Source organism: Pinus tabuliformis, chromosome 6 (genome assembly GCF_031772625.1).
Source record: "Pinus tabuliformis cultivar Carrire ecotype Pingquan chromosome 6, CPIR1, whole genome shotgun sequence".
Taxonomy (NCBI): Eukaryota; Viridiplantae; Streptophyta; class Pinopsida; order Pinales; family Pinaceae; genus Pinus; species Pinus tabuliformis.
The window spans coordinates 321,884,840-321,907,787 of NC_142292.1; positions in this window are offsets into that span (position 1 = coordinate 321,884,840).

Consider the following 22,948-nt stretch of genomic DNA (forward strand, 5'->3'; position numbering starts at 1 on the left):
TATCTGTATGGCCGCACATTTGGGGGTTGGGCCCCTAGAACCAATGTGATGCTATGATCATGTTCCCCTCGCGAGGGTGGAAGCTCATGAGGCTTGTCAAAGATAGTCCGATGTTTATTTAAAATCTGTTGCATCTCAGGATGAATTGGCGGGGGCATGGTGTCGACTACCTGGATGGCATTAAATTGAGCTACCACTCCATGATGGCCCTTTTTTAACAATTTTTCCATCCTATGCGAGCTGATGATAGAGGGGGCTCCCGCCTGTAGTCCACGGAGGGTATGTGTGGATTTTTTCTGCTTAAAACTCATATATAACTACTGGAAATCCATTGTGATTGGCCCAAGAGTGCGGAGCCATTCCGCGCCGAGGACAATGTCGCAACCCCCCATGTGTATTGCAAACATGTGGGTTTTCAATTGATAATCCCCCATTTGAATTTTGACATTTTCACAGCGACCTTCACATTTCATTGTGCCCCCATCTGCAATCTCGACTTGGAAGTTAGAAACTGCCCGGACACAACAATGTGCTGCTTTAGCGATCTTTTGGTGGATGAAATTATGGGTACTTCCACTATCAATCAAGACTACTACTGGGCGATGTTTAAGAAAACCCCTGATTTTGAGAGTTTGAGGGGAAGAAATTCCTGCCAATGCATTCAGCGAAATAATTGGTTCATCAGATACAATCTCCTGTTGGTTATCTTCTTCGATCGCCTCCGGTTCCTCAAGTGGTGGATCTTCCTCTGTGGAGCTGTAGTCAGTGGCATCTTTTTGAAAAAACTTGTGCTCTTTGCATTTATGACCCGGGGAATATTTTTCATCACAGTAGTAACATAGTCCTTGCTTCCTTCTTTCGGCCATTTCCGCAGGTGACACCTTTTGAATCTTAAGTGTCTGAGTCATATTGGGAGCCTGTGAGGGACGACCTTTAGCGGGGAAGTTGGGGCGGCTAGATTGGGTTGTTAATGCACGTTCCACCTTACGGGCTACCTGGCAAGCCTCTATCCATGTGGGAGGGTGGTGGAGTAGAACCTGAGCTTTGATGGCTTCTTTAAGACCGCTGATAAAGCATTCCATGTAGAACTCATCTGTGAGACCCTTAGTGCAGAAGGCTAAGGCTTCAAAAGCAGTAATATATTCCTCCACTGTACCCGTCTGTCGGAGCTTAGTGAGACGCCCCAAAAAAGAGTCTTCCTGTTCAAAGTGACTGCGAAGAGTTTTGGAAAATTGGGCCCAATTCTGAAAATGTCCATTGCAACGCTGATGCCATTCCTTCCATTGCCATTGTTCATTGTCCAAGTACATGGTGCCAACCATAAGCTTAGTCCCCTCATCTGTGATATGATTCAATTGGAAATACTGCTCCATTTGTGCTAGCCATGCAGACGTGTGAGAACCGTCAAATTTCTGCATATCCAACTTGGGAGGTCGCTGACTGGGTGGTGGATGGGAGTGCCAAACGTGAGGAGAGTGGCTAGACTCACCCTCATGGTATTCATGGCCATTATACGCCTCCTCGTGGGCTGGCTTCTTGCCCTTTAGGAATGCCTCCTGTAACTGGTTACTTATTCCTTTAAGCTCAAGTTCTATGTGGTTACTCATTCCTTGAAGGTCAAGTTCGATCTTGTTCACCGCAGTTTGGAGGGAGTTCACATAGTTTTCAATTTTGTCGATCCTTTCATTGGCCATCGCTTGAGCGCGAGTTTCTACCATACACCAACCTGATGAAAAATTGGGACCGCCTAAAAATTTTTACTAAGAAATTGAATGGTACCACCTTGCTCAGCTCGTCGTCCTGATACTGATGGGCTAGGTCACCAATAAGCGCCCCGGAAGATCTCAGACTCTTTTTTTTTTGGAAAACTCCTAACGGAGTTTTACTCCTTCCTGATCAATACTGCAGTCGCCAAATCCTCAAAATGTTAATGCCGCCAAAAGTCCTGCGAAAATTATATCCAGGTACAGGAACCCTTCACAACTACTCCGATCTGGTGGATCTGAGAGATCTGAATGGTGGAACAACTGCTGCTGCTGATCTGGAATATCCGATCTGGTGGATCTGAGAGATCTGAATGGTGGAACAACTGCTGCTGCTGCTGATCTGGAATAGATGATGTGTGATTCCCCGATAGAAAGGGAACTATGGTCTTGGGGAGTGTCAGGTGCTACAGATCGCAATATACATAAGGGTCTGACAGTAGTACTCGGCCCAATGTTTCAGGGCTCTAACTAAGGAGGATCGACCGTACCCTTAGCCGTACAACCCGACTACCCTATCGTACGGGCGAGTAATCTCTCTGAGTGCTGTTCTCGGTGTACTGTAGCCACAAGACGGTCGAAGGTTTATCTATGGCGAGGTTTCAAGGGAGCTAGGGGGGCTTCCTATATACCCAGAGGGTACGTGGAAGACAGTCCGTGCGCGGTTCTGTCTAATGCGCTACTACTCGAAGGGGTACCCACAGGGGTTACAAGGGAGTCCAACAGACGTGACCACCTCTTGTATTTCCTGCGTGCATGCCTCCCCAAATCCGCAGATTTATGCGCTTAACGACAGATCCCGTGGTTTAAAGACGCCGGAACACGTCTCTAGCCAAAAAAAATTTGCTAAAATTTGGAGATCCCACCGAGCCCTGGAAAGTGCTCTGATACCACTTGTTATGCTCTTAACCTACAAAGCAATACCCAAGCGAAGAAAAGATACCGAGAACACAGAATATGCGAAGAAAATATACCCAGAACACAGAATAGCAATGATTTTATTATTCAGAGAGAAATGTTCACATGCCTCTTCGAGGGGGCAACCTCCAACAGAGCAGAGCTCGATTACAAAACAAGACACGATGCTCCTCGCAGGGAGTCTCTATCCTTTATATATGACTCATACATGCAATACCACGGGCCAATATCGTGGGTTTTATTAATACCATCTATCTAATACTACCGCCCATTTACCATCTATCTAATACTACCGCCCATTTGCAACTAACTCTGGTCCCGTCATTAATTGCATGTTAACCACTTACAAATATTAATATGGGCTTTATTGACTCTTGACTATGACGTGATCCCATGACATAAATAAGGGGGTTAGGGTGGGACCCTAACATGCCCCCTAGACCAAAAGATTCTGAACTAGAAATCAAGAAGACATTGTTGTTAGGCACTTCACCCCCAAAAAGAGGAGTGTGATCAGCTAAAGATTGCATTGGCTTGACCACTTCATCAACCAATGGTTGAGTATATTGTTGAGAAACCATAACAGATTTAGGAGTAGAAGAACCTTTAGACTCAGACCAAAACCTTTGAACCATTGAAAGATCAGGACACAAATGAGTAATGATCTCCCTTACATATCTTAAAAGGGAAATTAGGTTGAAATATTCTACACCTAGGTTTCTGATCAATCTTAATGCCCCCACCATGACTAGAAATGGCTGGTGGAGGGTCTTCATCATGACTTGCAGAGGTTAGTGCATATTTCCCAAGAGAGATAGGACTTGTACCCTCAACCCGACTCACAGAAGCAGGTGAGTCATGACTCATAGAGGTAGGTGACCCATTACTAGTATAAATTGCAGTGACTAGACCTATGCCCCCAGCATCACTTGCAGCAGATGAAGGCTCATCTCCAACATGACTAGAAATGGTTGGTGACGATTCATGGAGAGAACTCTTCTTCCTCTTACTCTTGTTTTTACATTTCTTATTTCAAGATGGAGGGGAAAGACAAATCCTAGATTTCTCTCATGATGAAGATGAACAATTAGCACCCATTTAAAGCCTGTAACCACCCTTTTCTCATATCTAACCAAGTAACCAGCCAACCGGGGTAAGCATGCAAATAGAGGCTACTATGATATGATTCAACCTCCTTGGTGACCTTAAGGAAATGGAATCGACAAAAACACATCAATCATACCTTCTACATCAGCAAAAACACACCTCAGAGACATCTCAACCACTCAGGCATCCTGCCCCTAGGTCTCATGGACTTCTGGATGCTCTCATGCTATGGGCATATCATCATCCATGGACCGCCAATGCTCTCACATGCCTTCATGCCTGCATCCAAGGACTTTTCCCAGCAGACCTGCGGCAGCGCCTACAGAATTTAAGGCACTTTTCGAGCCCAGAATTTCGTCCACAACCAAGAACTTGTTGTAACTTCTAGAATCCATAAAAGACATGATGATAAGACTAATAAACCAAAAATCAACTTCAGGAATAAGCCTGTCCTTCTCCATCTGGGACTGACATTCTAGCAAACACTTGGCATCAATGTAAACCTACAAGTCTAGGATAAAAGTCAGAGCATGAATGACTGAAAACTCTTTTGAAACATGACAAGAAGGATCACCACCTTCTCCCTTTAACTGTTATGACATCAATTAGGTTTTTCATCCATCATTTTAACAATTAAAAGTAAATACATGAAATAACCATGACATGAACCAATCAATTAACCATGCTTATAACCAACATAAAACCATGGAAATAACAGAGATATAACAACCATTAAATCCACATATAAACAAGTACAAAAGAAAGCTAACTTAGCTTTCATTAATCGTAGGCAAATCCGACCAGATTTGGGACTTCCACGTACCACTCGGTAGTAGACATGGTTGAACAAAATCTTTCTTTCAGCCCGTCACCCCCATGCCATATTCCAAGCATGAATGTGGGATCTCATGGATAAACCAATCCAAAAACAACCAAGGTAATCTAGAGGTTACACCACCTCCACCCTCACCAAACTGTGATCACACCAAAACCAATGCTTTGATCACAAAAATGAACTGAGCTTGGAATTCCATCTGGAATCCATCACTATCCTTGAGGAATTTTTCGTCTCCTTGTCTCTCAGGCTTTACCACAATCCAATCCCAGATTACTAGGCCCTAAATCAAGACCAACCTCTGGGGATTTACTGCAATCCAAACCTAGATCACTAGAGCCTAAACCGAGACTCCTCCATTAGGCTTTATTGTGTATCCCACCAAAACTGGTCAAGGGATTCCTAGGCCTTTGTGAATGAACCTTGAGACCACCTCCGCCCCAGATTCTGAAATCTATCCAAAAAATCCAAAGCTCGAAACCAAGATAAACATACCAACACACCATAGCATCTAGAAAAGGTAAGGCTAGGTTGAAAGCCACTGTCATAACCTAGAAAAACCATGCCACCAATAGCAAGAAAACCATACACCAACATGCAAAGTTATGCATGTCAAAACCAACTAGGAAATCACACATGCAATATGTTACCTGCAAGTATTCCTATTGAAGATTCTTGTTCCTGATCTTCCTTGCTTGATCTTTGATTTCCTTCCTTTCACTTTGCTTGATTTTCCCTGTTACACAGCATTTTATCATTGTCCCTATACTCCATGTTCCTTGATCCTGGAGTACCTCTACAGTGAACCCTGCATGCTCTGCCTTCATGAAGAAACTCCCATTGTGTCCCTCTTCATGAGCAGATCAATTCCCTTTTGCACCATTTCCCCTGAAACTTATGTTTTGCCTAGTTTACAAGACATTCACTAATGACCTTTGTCTTCCCCGCGTCGATGTGTAGAGATTAGCACTATCCCTCGTGTCGACTAGTGCGACTGAGCTGTGTTCCAGTCACGCCGGTCCTATTTTGGAAAGTTTTTTAAATTTGGAGCCAAAGATTCCAGCTCTAGAAGCTTCATAACGGAAGTTTGGTAAATGGTTTGGCCGGATGGGGTTGAGGATGACAGTTTTGGCTCGTTTCCCCTTCAATGATGGAACTACTTCAAGGGATAAGCCCTTCTCCCATGAGAAGAGGATCTATCTCGCATCCATATTTCCTATATAAACCTCCCTTCTTCCCAAGCACAAGCTAGTTTTTGGTTGAGTGTTAATGCTATTTCGGTTTGGAGTAGACAACAAGCTATTACTAGTGGTAGTTATCTAGTTGTGTGAGGGAGAAGTGTGATTTGGTTTGGAGTGAAGCCTAAAGGGAAGAGCCTTAAAACTATTGTTGTTTGAGGCCATCATGGAATGCTATCAGAAGTGTGTGGGAACCTAGTCTTGTCAAAGGAGGACTGCAACATCAAGAGAAATGGTTGTAATCTCTCTTTGATATTAATATATGCAACTATCGATTGATTTCCTACATGTTTTGTTATATTATACATTCATGGCTTAATGTTTCTTGACTTATTAAGTAGGTTTAATTGCAAACTTTCTATTATCATGTTTGTTGTCTATTGTTGTGTATCTTTTTGATGTGATTGAAGAAGGAGGCAAGAGATAGATGGAGCGAGCAAGTGAGGACATCATCAATCAGGATAAGAAGACCAAGAGGTAGGCCCTCTTGATTGATTCTAACCTAAGGAAATCTTCGATAGAATGTATCTGTTGTGGCTAGACCCATTATTGGGCTAGAGGAATTCATTCATGTCAACACTTATAATTTTACTTCAACACAAATTGGTGACTCCACTAGGGATCCCAATCCTTTTGTTTGTCTTGGATTTCATGATTTTGTGAGAAATTTTCTAGTTCCACTTTTTCCCTTTGGTTCTGTTTCTTCTCTCCTGCTTACTGGTCTAAGTCTAAAATTCATAGTAGCAGATCTAGTCCCTTTTTCAATTTTTTTGTATTTTTCATTATCTCCCTCGATCAGCGTGCTTAATTCACTGACAATCACGCCAACCAACGTGAGTTGTTGAGAAACAGTCACGTCGTCCAGCCTCTGGTGCTTGTTGTCAGTTAGGTAGTCGCACCGATGCTTGTAATTGAAGATTAGGGCTTGACCCCAATCTTGGCCAGTGTGTTCTACTCTTGTAATTTTGACCCTGTAACCCTTATGGATAATTTTCTCCCTGATTAGAAAGCTACTTTTCATTTGGTTTTGTTTCCTTGTTAGCTTATCATCTTTCTGCTTGATTGATGAGTTGTTGAGTGGCCAATGACACTAGGGCATCTAGTCGTTCGTCCATTTAGCTATTTGCGAACTCAATAAGTCGGGTTGTAGGTGTACTTACTCTTTGCATTTTTTTTTTGGTCCTTTTACGACTTTGACCTCCTTTACACAAGTTTGAAAAGTTTTCATTTTTTTGCCTAAATGTTTCCTTTCCTGACATAGATTACCTTGTTGGTCTTGTGATTGGTAAAGTCAATGTTTCATTAGTCTGAATGAGCTTCTCTATTCATGTGTTCGTTTGCTTCAAGAGATTATTGTCTCGAAAACATTTTCACTGAAAGATTGTATTGGTTTCATTGTTTCATGAAAAAAGTATGAAATTCTAGCTTGTTGAATTATTACGTTACGATAACTTGCATCATTGAAAGACTAGAATTGCATCGGCATTTGAAAAAGGAAGAGAACTTGTTTTCTTTTGAAAGGACTAATAGATAAGTGCTTATCAAGAAATTAGGAATTGGGATGCATTTTTCATTAGTTTATTTTTTTGAAAAAGTAAGGTAGTGAAAGATCATTTCATTTTCAGTTGCTTGATTGTTTGCATTTGATTGAGTAGTTTCTACCCTATCTAGTGTAGGCATTTCATCGAATTGAAAGGGTCTTGTCTCATTTAGTTGCATTTAAGGTTTTCGAGTCACATCACTAAGACCTGAAAACTGAAACATAACTCAAGATCAACTTTAAAATAAATTCAATTAACCTAAGGCGCATTTGACATTAACGATCACATCTAGAAGGTCTAGGCTAGAGACGTGTTCCGACATCTTTAAACCTAGCAGCTATTGTTAGCTTCGGCATTAGACAATGCTAGTACATATTTGTGCTCCCTGTACTGTCGATTATATATCGGGAGACCCCACTAGGCTGCAATCCTTTTATCCTTAGGAAGTTGAGTCAGCTGCCTTGCAAACGTGATACACCGAACACAACAGTCGGGGAGATTTCCTGCTCATACTTATTGGTTCGTCGAGAGGTATTCTGCAGTTCACGGTTTCCTAGTAATCATGTTTACCTAGATCATCTAAAGATGTCATTTGATCCTTTTTACTCATTAAACTTAAAAGATCATTCAAGCACTTGTCATTTTGAGCTCATTTCCAATCGAAAGCGATAGAGTCATCTTTGTTTCTTTCTTGACTCTAAAAAATGAAAGATCACCAGTCTTTTATGCATCTTAATAATTGATTTGACCACGATCCAAAACACCCTGTTAGTCTTTTCTGAGACCAAATTGTGAGTTTCTCTTAAAAGAACATTTTAAAGCCTTGAATTTAATTGTTCTATCGACTAAGACAAGGTCATTGTGGCTGAATCATCTAGTTCACCCAATTCCTCTCCCAGTCCTCCATCTCAAAGATTGTTTGAGGAGTCGTTTCTTGAGTTACCAGAGTCACTTGGGGACCAAGATGTTGAACTCACAATTGTTCTGAGAATTCAACCCTTGTCATCTTGTCCTCCGCCTACTTTCGATATTAGGTCATCTGCTGATCTTGGCCCGGAATCTCTAGACAATCCTATTCAAACTCCAGAGAACTCGCCAACCACTGAAGGTCAGCTTAGACTGGTATTTACCCTCCAAACCCTGTATTTGAACTTGTTGTAATATCACCACAGCATCCTTACAGTCTGTACGACTTGTCAGGTGTTCCTTTGAAACTATCCCCTCATACTCATTCGGTCATTCGTCGTCGTTTGTTTTTAGGCATGGAACCAGAAGGTGATGCTCCAATCACATCTCTGGATGAGTCTGAAGTTTCTAATCCACACACTATTGAGGGGGAAGAATTGCAATTGAAGTTTCATCCCCAGGGTTTCCCTTTTTTAGAAGGTATTCCCGCTAGTTTTCCACCCAACTATGTGTCTTCGGCACATTTGGTTTCATGTACACCTAGTACCTCATCACTTTACCATAATCTTGTATGAGCGTTAGGCGCCAAGCCTACGTCAAGTCCATTCCTTACAAACACGACTTCACAAAAAGTTGTTACTTCAATCCCAGTGCAACCCACCGTTCCAAATACACTTCTATCGTCAATCCCAGTTACCTATCAGGAACAACCAACAGTTTCAAATATTGTCACTGTCAGTTCCTCCTTCCCGCTAGTCAGTGGCCAGATTGTACCACCGCCTGTGTGGAAAAACCTAAATTTTTCTATAGTGTCATGTGCCACTAATGTGAGCAGATCACAAGCTCACATGCTTGGTATAAACTAGCCTTCTTCTGGTATTATTTATAACCCTGCTGATCCTACTAGGTCAAGCAATGTCTAGTACCAACAGGTTCAGAATCCCATTGGTCCGTCTGGATCAAGCAATGTTCAGTATCAGCAGCCCTATGGGGCTCAGGTCCAATACCAAAATCCTTATGTTCCATATGGTTCTCAAGGAATGGTTAATCAACCTTACACCCTCTAATCTGGGCAGTACATCCAGCCTGGCTATGGCCAAATTTAGTTCAGTAATTTCCTGGGCACTGTTCAAGTACCCTTGCAACAACAAGGACAACCTCTACAACAACAAGGGCAACCTTTTTTACCGCAAGGGAAACCTTTGTTGTAGCAAGGGCTCTCCGCGCAACAGCAAGGGCAAATGATCCCGCAGCAAGGTCAACTGCAATAACCGTAAGGTCAACCCTTGCAACACTTGCAGCAGGTCGCACAGCAGCAAATGCAGTATGCCCCGCACACCTCTCAACCCATGTCCTCGTAGGGCCAACCTCTGTAACCCCAGGGACAAATTTTGCAACCACAAGGTCAACCTTTATAACATCAAAACCAGCCAGGGCAGTGTTGAGGGAAAAATTCCCCTAGGATTTTGGGTCAACACCCTACCAGAGCGGGGGTCATCTACAGTAAAAAAAAAAGCATTCCACACAACCATGATACTTAAACAAGCAAGCTATATGAAGAGAGGGGCACCTGCGGGTCCTTCATTTGGGTAGATCCAGCCAGGGTCCAAACCTTCTTAGAGTTCCTCTTGATCCTTGAACCTGTAAAACAGCCAACTCAAAGAAGCATAGCCATATATAGACAAAGTATCATATAGAAATCAACTTCATTACTTATTGAAATATGGTTAATTATACATGGAAACAATTATTCATATGTAAACCATAACAATAACATCATATGCATAAAGAAGATTAATTTCAGGAACAAGACAAATGTTTATTTATTGCAGATAACTAAAACAAAGCAAAGAATGATATCACCTGAATCTTCCTCTTGTTGGCTCCAAGCAGAACCATCCTCTGGGTTCGTCCAATCCCAAGTCCTCAAAAGGCTCCTTCCATGACTCACACAAAGATATCTCAACTAGTGAAATGACATCATAACTCAAGGAAACAAGGGTTTCCTATAGTGGGGGAAGTGTTGGAAGCATAAGGATCTTCAGACCTGATCAGGGATAATCTCCACAGAGTAATTCTCTCTCTTCTCTCCTCCCTAAGGCCTTCCCATTGAAGCCTTTTAATACTTCTCCCAAAGTAGTTTTTTAGTTGGGAATTTGTTGGGAACAGTTAGGCCACGTGCACTAATAGGTAACCAACAGGTAAAACCTGTGATCTCCGCTCGAAATTAAGGAGATTTAATTTTTTAAGTGTTTTAAGACACATACGCGGGTTGGGTATATACTGACCCATGTACACATGCATTTAGCTTAGGGAAATGTCGCGTACAGGGAGTAAAACACTGTTTTTTAAGTATTTGGACCAAGTCTGGAAGGAGGGGTTGCCCTAGGCCATAAATGTAGCATCACAAATATCAAGGGTGATATTTGGAGCTATAACAGATGCCCCCTAATATATGAGGATGGAAGGGGTACATGATGGCCGAAATGTATTAAGTACATGGAAAGGAAACCTGTCAAAAACTGAGAAGGACTTCACCAGATTTCAGCCTGCCAAGCTACAAAAGGAGATCAGAAAGAAACACTGTTTGAGGCAGGCATACCCATGCTCAAAGAAAGTAAAGCATGTTTGCATATTAAGTACACGCGGATCCACTAAGTATACAAGTATAGAAGACTGGAAATACATAATGGATCATCTGATCATGATCAAACAAGTACATGTTTGAATATCACATATAAGAATGTCAATGATGCTGAAGGATGAAGCTAATCACTAATATCAAAGACTGATCCCAATAGTACCAAATGAACATGATGGAATAAGATGGTACTACACTACAAACTTGGGTGCCAGCATATAGAATGTCGCCATGAATGACTGCAACATATAAGGTGGAATGGTATCAACTAGTAGCAACAGGAGCAACTATCAAGTGAACTAATGAATGCTGATGCAACCCGAGGTATTCACTAACCACCATGGTACATTTCTATACAATGGGAATGAATGAGCTAAATTTGACCATGTGAGAAATCATTTGATTACCAGTCATTGATGTATACCGTTAACAAATGCGAGACTGCTCACCGATAATGATAATGAGAGTCAAGGTACGCAATACAATCTAACAAGTGCGAATAGATGAGCTGAAGTTGAACACCTGCAAGAATCTATCAATCAGGAGACAATGATGGTTTCCCACTGTCGATAGCGAAGGATCTGCCACTAATGACTGCAAACCCCAAGGTACTGCCAAATGGACTCTAGACCTTTGCCCCAGAGAAATGAGTCGTAGTCGATGGGGAAAGATCTGCTAGAAGGAAGGCATTAAGGCATCCTTCATCAATCTAGCATGAGTGTAACCCATAGGCCAATAATGTGGAAGCAATTGGATGAAAAATATGTAGTAACCCAACCAAAGCACGTTTCCGGTGTACACAAGATGTGGCTAGTGCACAACAAAAACCCTCTGAATCAACCAATAATGAAATCTGACACAGAGGCGAGGTATCCACCAATATGGTTAAATGGAAACCAAGGTACTGCACAAATCCCAATGTGTGATAATGTAAGATGACGTCGAACACAAGGGAAACCACTCAGTCAAATACCCGTGATACTAATCAATGCTGAGCACAAGAAAATAGGGTTAGGGTGCAGCTCTAGGCCTGTCCTCAGAGCAAGATGTCGTTGTCGATAAGGACAAGACCCATCATCAAGAAGTCAATGGAGACCTTCTCAAACCGACACGAGTAAAGGACCAATATAATTGATGTGATGATAGACAAGACACTGACACTCAGGGATGGCCCACTAAAAAATGAGTCAAGGGACACCGTAGAGAGGCTAACTTAGGCTTTGTTAGCACCTAAATCTACCTTAGGCTAAAGGAAGGCAAAAATTAGGGTAACCACAAATCACGCTCAGTCTGGTAGCTAGCCCTACCAGAACAGGAGAGGGCTCTCTCCGAGTCACACTCAGTGAATAGATGAACGAAAAGGAATGAGATGACTTTCAAACGAACAATTTATCTTAGGATAGTAAGTGAATATGGAAACAAGAAGTGATTTTTATTAATGACTGTGTTTTGGGATGTTATGGGACCACTGGACCTCAATGAACAGAGAACTTAACATAAAGGAACAGATTATTTCGTGAGGCAAGGTAGGCGGAAAGCATAGCAATTTAGTTTTAAGATATGGCGGAATGGAGAGATTGATTAAGAGGGTGAAAAGGGAATGGACCACATGAATCATTTTCAATAGAAGAATGAACACTAACATGAAATTTTCCCACAGGTAGAGCAATAAAATTGAATTCTACCTAATCTCATTCGAAAAATTTCACTGGAAATGAGCATGAAATGAATTATGAAACATAACTAAATACATATGAACACATAAGAAATACACTTGCTACACTCACAACCACAAGAATCTCATGAAATAGAGCTGCTACCTTTCATTAAGTCTCTATCAAAAATACATAGTGAAGAAACAAAGTTTCTTTCCCACAGTCTCCCAGAAGTTACAAGCCAACCAACCCAATTGCTTTGCAAATGGTTTGCATACAATATATAGAATGTGCCATGAAGAGATAGAACACCCAAGGGTCACAAAATGAAGGTGGAGAGCCAAGCATCAGCTACAGGTGCAGCACCAAAAACATGACACATGGCTTGGGTGACCCTTTGCCTTCCTTTGCCACTTGTATAACTGACCATATGGAGTGAAAATATTTATAAAATCGTTGTGCTCCTCCTCCTGTGCATCGCGCTCTTTTCCAGGTGACTTTTGGAGGCCTTCCTGATGTCCACATTGAGCGCAAGATAGCTTGTTAGAAAGGTACCTGAGTCTACTTTCCAACCCCACCGAAATGTTTCGATTTGGAGTTCATTTGCTCTATCAAAAATCAAATCTCTCAAGACTGGTTGACTGTGCCAATTGAGGCTGCCTCAAGGCAGAGTGATGTTGCGGTCAACTTTTGAATGCCTTACTCAATCTCCAATTAAGCTCTTTATAGCTCATTGGAAATCCTATCCTATCTACTTTCCAACCCAACTGGAATTTTTCAATTTGGAGTTCATTTTCCCTGTCAAAAATGAAATCTCCCAAGACTGGTCGAACTATGCCAAATGAGGCTGCGTAAAGGCAGAGTGCTGTTACATTCAACTTTTGAATGCCTTCCTCAACTTCAAATCGAGCTCATGATATTTCATTGGACAGCTACTTGTCTCTAGTTATCATTTGGATTATCAAGCAAGTCATTTGGCCAACCCAGCTAGGAGAAAACTTGATTTTCCCGAGGTTGCTCCAGAGGTGCATCAATTCTCCCGAGACAATTGTATTTTTGACATTTCTTCAAAACCATGACACCTATGTAAGAAGTGAAGGAGGGTTTTCTCCCTTGGTCTGTTGTGGACAAAAAACTCTCTTAGTTTTCCCAAATTCATCTTTGATTGCTTAGAAACATCATTTGAGTGAAACATATCCCAATGTGTGGGACTAGGGATTTGCCGAAATGAATTGAAATGAAGGGGATAGGGAGCTTCTAAATTCTTGAGGATATTTTAGGAAGTATGGAGGGATGTTAGGAAGTAGGGGAAAGTGGAATCTCAGAAATTGAGTGAGGGGAAGGGGTCCAAAAAGGCAAAACACAGGCCCAACCATAGAAAATTGCCAGGGTGTAGCAAGAAACTAGGGTTTGTGCGAAAATGAGGAATTTGGGGGATCTCAGTGATGGGAAGAGTTTGATAAGGTACATTATGGATAGGGAAAGGTGTATGAAGGATACAAGTCTTTCCCATGATTTGACCATCCAAGAGAAATTAGCTTTCAAAACCCTAGGAGAGGGAAATGAACCTTGCCTAGGCACAACTGAAACATGAACAAGGTGTGAAATGACCCAATGGGACTTGACATGATGATGAAAACCCTCTAAATGATGGTGGATTCAGCTGAATAGTGACATAGATCGACATCTAGACAACTTTGAAAGGAGTGTAAGCAAACCCTAGACCTAATGCCTAGTGACCAAATTTTGCTTGAAGACTCACTGAAATGACAAAATTTGGCCTTGACACCTTAAAATCACTTGTGCAAGAGCGTTTTTGATCACTGGAGGAAGGCTGCAAAGACTAACACTAACATCGGCTCCAATGGGGGATGGTAGCTCCTTGGAGGTGCCAAGAACTACAGATCTTTGGGTGAGCAGACAGTGCCTTTGTCCATTGGGCTATGGAGTCCATTATTCCGACAAACCAACATGACTCAAACTGACTCAATGCAAACTGACATGACTAAAAAAACTTGACTCTGAACTTAAAACTTAAAGCTTGGTGGTAGAACATGACCACCTTTATTTCTTACAAGACTATATATCATCAAACTATATCAAACTGCCAATGTAACCAATCAAGAAGATGGCTTCTTGACTGATTCTTCCGATCAAATCTTTTGGTCAACAATTGATGTTGGTAACTGGACCTCCAAAAACATAATTGACCATGATCTCCTTCATCACTGAATACTGCAATAATGACCTTCACTGCTGTCTGCAACAAATCTGCCATTGGATCATGAAAAACATGAAGATTCTCCTCCTGCTGAAGAAACAAGGTGTCCTTTTCTTGTGATGCTGATCTTCCTTCATAATGTACTTCAGAAGAAGTATGTTCCTGGTCCTCAAAAAATTCTGAACAAGCAGATGAGTTGATTTCCTCTTCAAAAAACATTTCAAGACATGAGACATATGAAGAAGAATCTGAATGGCAATTTTGATTGCTCTGGTCTTCTACAGTCTGAATATATTTTTCTTCATATGATAAAACAACTCGATTATGATGTGCCTCATTAAGTTCATCAATCATGAGAAAAGAAACTTCGGATGGTTCTTGATACTCAAATATGACATTTCCCTCATCTACCAATATTTAATCCAAGAAAACTTTTTCACTTGCTTGAGCAGAGATCTCGTCTTGTTGTTCATGAACTGACTGCATTACCTCTTTATGAAGGCTTTGTTCTGATGACATGAGAACATTTGGACCCAAAACTTTGTCTTCTTCTATGGACCAATCTGAAACGACACTTTTTCTTTCATCACTTTCAGCCATATGGAACTCTCCAACCTGTTGTTCTATTTCATGTAATTCATGCTAACTGTCAAGATGCAAGATTCCTTCATTTTCCACCGTACAAAGATCTTGATTCTGCTGCAAATTTTCCTGATCGTCTTTACACTGCTGAAAGGGATTTTCATACAGGGCTTCCATGATTTCATCATCCACAAAATTATCATCCTCATAATATTTTTCAAGGCTTTCAATAAAACCATAAGCATGCTTGCACCAATCATGAACTAGATTCAATGATGGATAAGAGTCTTTATATCTTTCAATGAACATGGTATGAAAATCTTTTAGACAGTAAATACAAGCAGAGGGAAAATTTTCATACCAAGATTGGGCTTCACCTTCAAGAGTGGCCATGAATATCTTCATTAAGAAATCTTCAGGAAAATCAACCTTCAACTTGTGAATATGCATGTGAAATCGAACTAGATGTAAAGCAACATCCTTCTTACCATCATCTTTAAACGTAGGCAGATTCTTTGACCAAACTACCTTTGGAATTTTATTTGGGAAGCCTGGGATGTGATCTCGGCTCATGGGAGCGTATCTTCTTGCAATCCGATCCATCTTAAGAAATATCAAAGCTACTGATCCGTCTGCAGTGGAGTCACCATGAAGCACCGATTGTTGGATTCTTTAGTGAAAGGAGTCACCAGGTGAATGATTTCAGCCATCTTCTTATGTCTGATCGTTGTTCACCATCAACCATCAGATATGAGCTCGAGATATGTCCCGGGCCAAAACAATTTTCAAGAAAACCATTGTCTTCCCCAGCGGAGTCGCCACTATGTTAGCACCTAAATCTGCCTTAGGCTAAAGGAAGGCAAAAATTAGGGTAACCACAAACCACGCTCAGTCTGGTAGCTAGCCCTACCAGAATAGGAGAGGGCTCTCTCCGAGTCACACTCAGTGAATAGATGAACGAAAAGGAATGAGATGACTTTCAAACGAATTTATCTTAGGCTAGTAAGTGAATGGAAACAAGAAGTGATTTTTATGAATGACTGTGTTTCTGGGATGTTATGGGACCACTGGACCTCAATGAATAGAGAACTTAACATAAAGGAACAAATTATTTCGTGAGGCAAGGTAGGCGGAAAGCATAGCAATTTAGTTTTAAGATATGGCGGAATGGAGAGATTGATTAAGAGGGTGAAAAGGGAATGGACCACATGAATCCTTTTCAACAGAAGAATGAACACTAACATGAAATTTTCCCACAGGTAGAGAAATAAAATTGAATTCTACCTAATCTCATTCGAAAAATTTCACTGGAAATGAGCATGAAATGAATTATGAAACATAACTAAATACATATGAACACATAAGAAATACACTTGCTACACTCACAACCACAAGAATCTCATGAAATAGAGCTACTGCCTTTCATTAATTTTTTATAAAAAATGCATAGTGAAGAAACAAAGTTTCTTTCCCACAGTCTCCCAGAAGTTACAAGCCAACCAACCCAATTGCTTTGCAAATGGTTTGCATACAATATATAGAATGTGCCATGAAGAGATAGAACGCTCAAGGGTCAAAAAATGAAGGTGGAGAGACAAGCATCAGCTACAAGTGCAGCACCAAAAACATTACACATGGCTTGGGTTACCCTTTGCCTTCCTTTGCCACTTGTATAACTGACCATATGGAGTGAAAATATTTATAAAACCGCTGTGCTCCTCCTCCTATGCGTCATGCTCTTTTCCAAGTGATTTTTGGAAGCCTTTCTGATGTCAAAATTTAGTGCATGATAGCTTGTTAGAAAGGTACTTGAGTCTACTTTCCAACCCCACCGGAATTTTTCGATTTGGAGATCATTGTCTCTGTCAAAAATCAAATCTCCCAAGACTGGTCGAACTGTGCCAACTGAGGCTGCCTCAAGGCAGAGTGATGTTGCGGTCAACTTTTGAATACCTTCATCAATATCAAATTAAGCTCTTGATAGCTCATTGGAAAGCCTGTCTTGTCTACTTTCCAACCCAACTAGAATTTTGTAATTTGGAGTTCATTTTCCTTGTCAAAAAGCAAATATGCCAATACTATTCGAACTGTGCCAAATGAGGCTGCCTAAAGGTAGAGTGCTATTACAGTCAACTTTTGAATACCTTTATCAACTCCAAATTGAGATCATGATAGCTCATTGGACAGCTAATTGTCTTTAGTTATCGTTTGGATTATCAAGCAAGTCATTTGGTTAACCCAGCTAGGAGAAAACTAGATTTTCCGGAGGTCGTTCCGGAGGTGCATCAATTCTCCCGAGACAATAGTATTTTTGACATTTCTTCAAAACCATGACACCTGTGTAAAAAGTTAAGGAGGTTTTTCTTCCTTAGTCTGTTGTGGACAAAAAAATCTCTCATTTTTCCCAAATTCATCTTTGATTGCTCAGAAACATCATTTGAGTGAAACATATCCCAATGTGTGGGACTAGGTATTTGCCGAAATGAAGCGAAATGAAGGGGATAGGGAGCTTCTAAATTCTTGAGGAAATTTTTGGAAGTATGGAGGGATGTTAGGAAGTATGGGAAAGTGGAATCTCAAAAATTGAGTGAGGGGAAGGGGTCCAAAAAGACAAAACACAGGCCCAACCATAGAAAATTGCCAGGTTGTAGCAAGAAAGTAGGGTTTGTGCGAAAATGAGGAATTTGGGTGATATCAGTGATGGGAAGAGTTTGATAAGGTACATTATGGATAGGGGAAGGTGTATGAACATCAGGATACAAGTTTTTCCCATGATTTGACCATCCAAGAGAAATTAGCTTTCAAAACCCTAGGAGAGGGAAATGAACCTTGCCTAGGCACAACTGAAACATGAACAAGGTGTGAAATGACCCAATGGGGCTTGACATGATGATGACAACCCTCTGAATGATTGTGGACTCAGCTGAATAGTGACATAGACTGACATCTGGACAACTTTGAAAGGAGTGTAAGCAAACCCTAGACCTAATGCCTAGTGACCAAATTTTTCTTGAAGACTCAATGAAATGACAAAATTTGACCTTGACACCTTAAAATCACTTGTGTAAGAGCATTTTTGATCATTGGAGGAAGGCTGCAAATACTGACACTAACAGGCTTACTTCCCTTGAACAAAAACATGACTCAATGATGACCATGTGGCAGCATATGGTGACTCTGAATAAGCTCATCATGTAGGAGTCACGAACGAACTCTCCATATGATTGGAAGAGATAACCAATAGGAGGAGAACTGAGTCAATAACAAGGTTAAGGTGTATCTAAGTCAAACTAAATCCCGTCCAAATGGAGGAGAGAATTTCTTTTGAGTGCTTTGTTCAAGGGTGACACGATTGACTCTAGCTGCCAACATTAAATGGAAATATTGTCCCATTCCCGCTCTTTTTGGAATATATAGTTTTTTTGTCTTTTTCATTAAGCTTGAAAAAGAATAAAAGAATGCTATAATACAGTGGATAGAATGAGTGCTGGTGAAGCAGATGATCTAGCTCTTGGGATTGGAACAATCCTATGCTCAATGTAGGAAGGCGAAAACTGGTCAAAGACACTCAAAGGTATGTTCCTTCTACGAGTCATAGTGTGTCAAGTTGTAGAAGTTAAGGGATTGCAAGTTTGATTTTTTCCAAAAGACATGGTCAAAAAGTGGCTTAAACACGAGTCCAAGTGAATCCGGCTCAAGGCCAAAAGGTGCAAATGGTCAAAATGCAATGCAGTAGTACAACTCTACACAAAAGAGCCTCTAGGGTATAAGGCCGGAACGAAGCGAAGAAACAAAGAGGAATGAATCTTCAACGCATAAGTCATGGTGGGACTACAGAGGACTCCCGAGCCTACTCAATGAAGCTGGGAAACCAATGTCAGTGAGGTGCTAACTACGATGCCCGTGAAAAGGATAGCTCTACCATCGTGCCATGATTTAAAAAATCGGCGAGTGAAAAAGGTTTATGAACCATAACATGATGGGATCGACCCTATGGCAAGTGTATTGACAAATGGAGGCTAGTATGTAAAATGCAATGGAAAAATGGCTTCCCTAACCTATATGCCAGTGAGAAAATGATACCTGCCATGATGGGTTAGCAGTCATGGAACCGACTCAAAACTGTCGAAAAAGCATCAAAAATGTCCTAAAAAACAATCCATTCTCGACACTCCAAGCTCCCAAGTTAAAATATACATGAGACAAAACAAAATCAAGTTTTGAAAAAATTTTGACATTTTCAAAGTCTATAAAATAGTTTTTTGACTCACCATTGTTACCGTTTGAGTTGAGAGCACAAGGAGTGGAGAAAAAGAAGCAAGCTCGCCTTTTTCTGAATCCAACCATTCAAATCTTCCCCAAATCACCAAGTAACCCCCAAACTTGTCTTGCATCAATTTGTGATTGTTTTTAAGAATTGTAATTAAAGTTTCACCATTGAATTTATGTCAAAAATTTTGTTGCGGCGTATACCTGGGTTGGCTATATGAAACCTGCATATATGCAAGCCTTAGACACGACTATGTATAAAACAGGCCTGCGTATATGCTGTTTTGATTTCAAAACAAAAAATTGATGGTCCAAACTTATTTTTTTCTCAAGATGACAATCACCTGGAGGGAAAGGGAGCATGCCACTATTAATGCTGAGGTTATGAACGATCAACAGGCCTTAGATGCACTGAGGGGATGTGGTTTGCTAAAAATTTTCAAAATGCCAAATATGAAGGCAAATACTCGCTTGCTCGAAATGCTCATTCGCTACTCGAGCATCGAGGTCGACTCATTCATGATTGATCAAATGCCACTGAGGATAGAGATTGAGGATATCTATTTTATCATAGGCATTCCCTAGAGGGGAGAGGTAGTACATTCTACGGGTCGATCATGAGGTAGCCTTTCTATCGAGGACTATGTGCATATATACTGCTCGGGCCATCCAGAAAATATTGGAAGCCAAATTCCAATCAAGCACGTAGAGATTTTGTCATTAAGGATCATCCTGTTCACTATAGCTAGAGTGAATGGATCAGCCTCCTTACACCAGGCTTCACGACTTTCCATGAGCTTGGCTGTAGACTGTCTCACCACAGTATTTGATTGGTGTACACCTCTTCTCACCAACTTGAAGAGCCAGCTATCATCTATCAAAAAGGGCCAGACCAAAAACTTTGGGTATGGGACTATTCTATGCTCCTTTTTTGAGAAGGTCCCAGTGCTATTCCCTAGAGTACTAGTTCCGATCAGTAGCCTACGAGATCCACAGATGGGTAGGTGGGCTGATCTGATGAAATGACTAGGAGGTGGGGACGTACTGCGGACAGCTTTTGACGATGATTTCTTCTCCTAGTGGGAGCAGCAAATCATTGCAGTGGATGATTACCCCTATGTCGGCTTGGACTTCCAGGGAGATCCTGATCTAGCATTACTACCAAGCGCGGCATGGGGAGATATAGGTAACAATTTTTTTTGATTTTATGATTTTTGAAATATGAAAATGAACTTGAAAAATATTTTTGATGGGATTCAAATGACTAATGTAATGATCATATTCCAGATATTGGGCCAGTACGACCAGATGGTTTCCCACAGCATGGACATCACAGCCGAGGTTCCGAAGAGGTAGCTACCGATACAGAGTGAGTCCTATACACACTTCAATGGAATTTGGTGAGATTAACTCACCGAGTACTGATGGCACCAGTAGAGGATCTCCCTATAGACATGCAACATCGTGTGGTTGGAATGCCACGGGACTGGGTTCAGACTCTTAGGCATGTGGCTAAGGCTGTAGTCACATACTTAGCTGCTCATCCTAATCCGGGTCATGGATAGTTTGGACATGATTATGGGCATTTGAGTCCCAATTTTTGTATACTATTTTGGACACACTTATGTAGATTTGGGATGTTTTATGATATATATATACAGTTTCAACTTTTTGATGTTTGATTTTATCGTGATGAATGAATGATGTGCTAATCTAAATCTTGATTAGCGATAGAATCTGTTAACCAATTATGAGATCTTGGAATGTGCAAATAAGTAATGTAAGTAAATGATCTTTGCAACAACCTCACTCTTAAATATTGGTGATATAAACATGGATCCCTAACCCGATAAATGTTATTCAATTGTGACACTATCAGTTGTGAATCAAGATAGACTACCAACGAATCAATTCCATAAGAAATAGCTTCGGATAGTAAATTAATGACGATAGTACACTCAACCCTATTATTTGATGCATGACCAATGCATACTCCCCTTGATACCATCAACTGACCAGTTGGATAGTAGATCACCCAAGCTGCAGAAGCGAGGTTCCGAGTGTGCCGACTAGCACCATCGGCAAATCCAAAATAGACCAAGTCATCCATCAACACCTACCACAGCAGATAAAAAAGTGTCGATATCATGAAAATTCCCGATAAGATATGTACAAAAATACAAATTATACAAAGAAGCCATTGCTCAACCGTAACCTAAGCAAAGTACTTCTTGAGGTAGAGCCGATCAGGGAGCTCCACCAACTTGCTCCTAGGGATGTTTATAGGTACAGTCATTGAACCAATCAATATATTACCTTTGGCAGACATCTATGTTGGAGCCAAAGGAACTATACAAACATCACTAGTAGGTAGACTAGAGGACCTAGATTCGACTTCATGCAAAGGAGGACGGAAAAATGAATGATGATGTAAATCTTCCAATGGTCGATCTACAGCTGTCATTGCTTTGAATATTGCTTCGTTAGATGGAAAAACTGTATCTAAGCAATCTAAAGCAGAAGTGGAATCAAGGGTCCAAGTAGGGGCCACATCACCATCTAACTCCTTTTCTGAAGGAGTAGGATGGTCGTCTATAGAGTTATCGATAGATTCATATCTAAGCTCTGCTACAGACATAAAAGATTCTATTTCACCCACCTTGTCATCATTTGATGTGGTCATAGATGAAGATAAGGCCCCAGGATTCGAAAAATAATGAGTTTGAACAAACTCTTTCTGTAAAGGCTCCTTGGAGGATGAAATTGTATCTATTCTAGTTGTAGGAGGGGGAAGATCAAATACACCCATCAAGGAAGAGTACTTCTCGACTCCTAGATTCTCGATAGGTTGACGGGGGTTATCCACCATCAGAACAATAGAATGCGAAGTTGCATGAGGATCAACTGGAGAATAATCCAATTAATCAACCTTAACAATTTTCCCCTCATGAAGAAAGCAAAGGACTCAGAATATAGTCGAAATGATGGCATCCATTTCATAAATCCAATTTCGTCTTAAGAGGAGATTGTAATCTAGGTTGGCATCAATGATTTCTACTTCGACGTTAACGACCTTTCCTCCAACACATATAGGAAAGGCCAGGATAATCCTGTGTGGCCTATGAGAATGACCATCAAACGCTGTCAAGAGGGTGGGTGAAGGAACAACCGAAGGTGATCCAATGGCCTTCCAACATGACATATACATGACACACATGGAAGCTCCCTCATCTATAACTGTCTAAAAAATATTAGTTTTCTGGTAAGTAGAC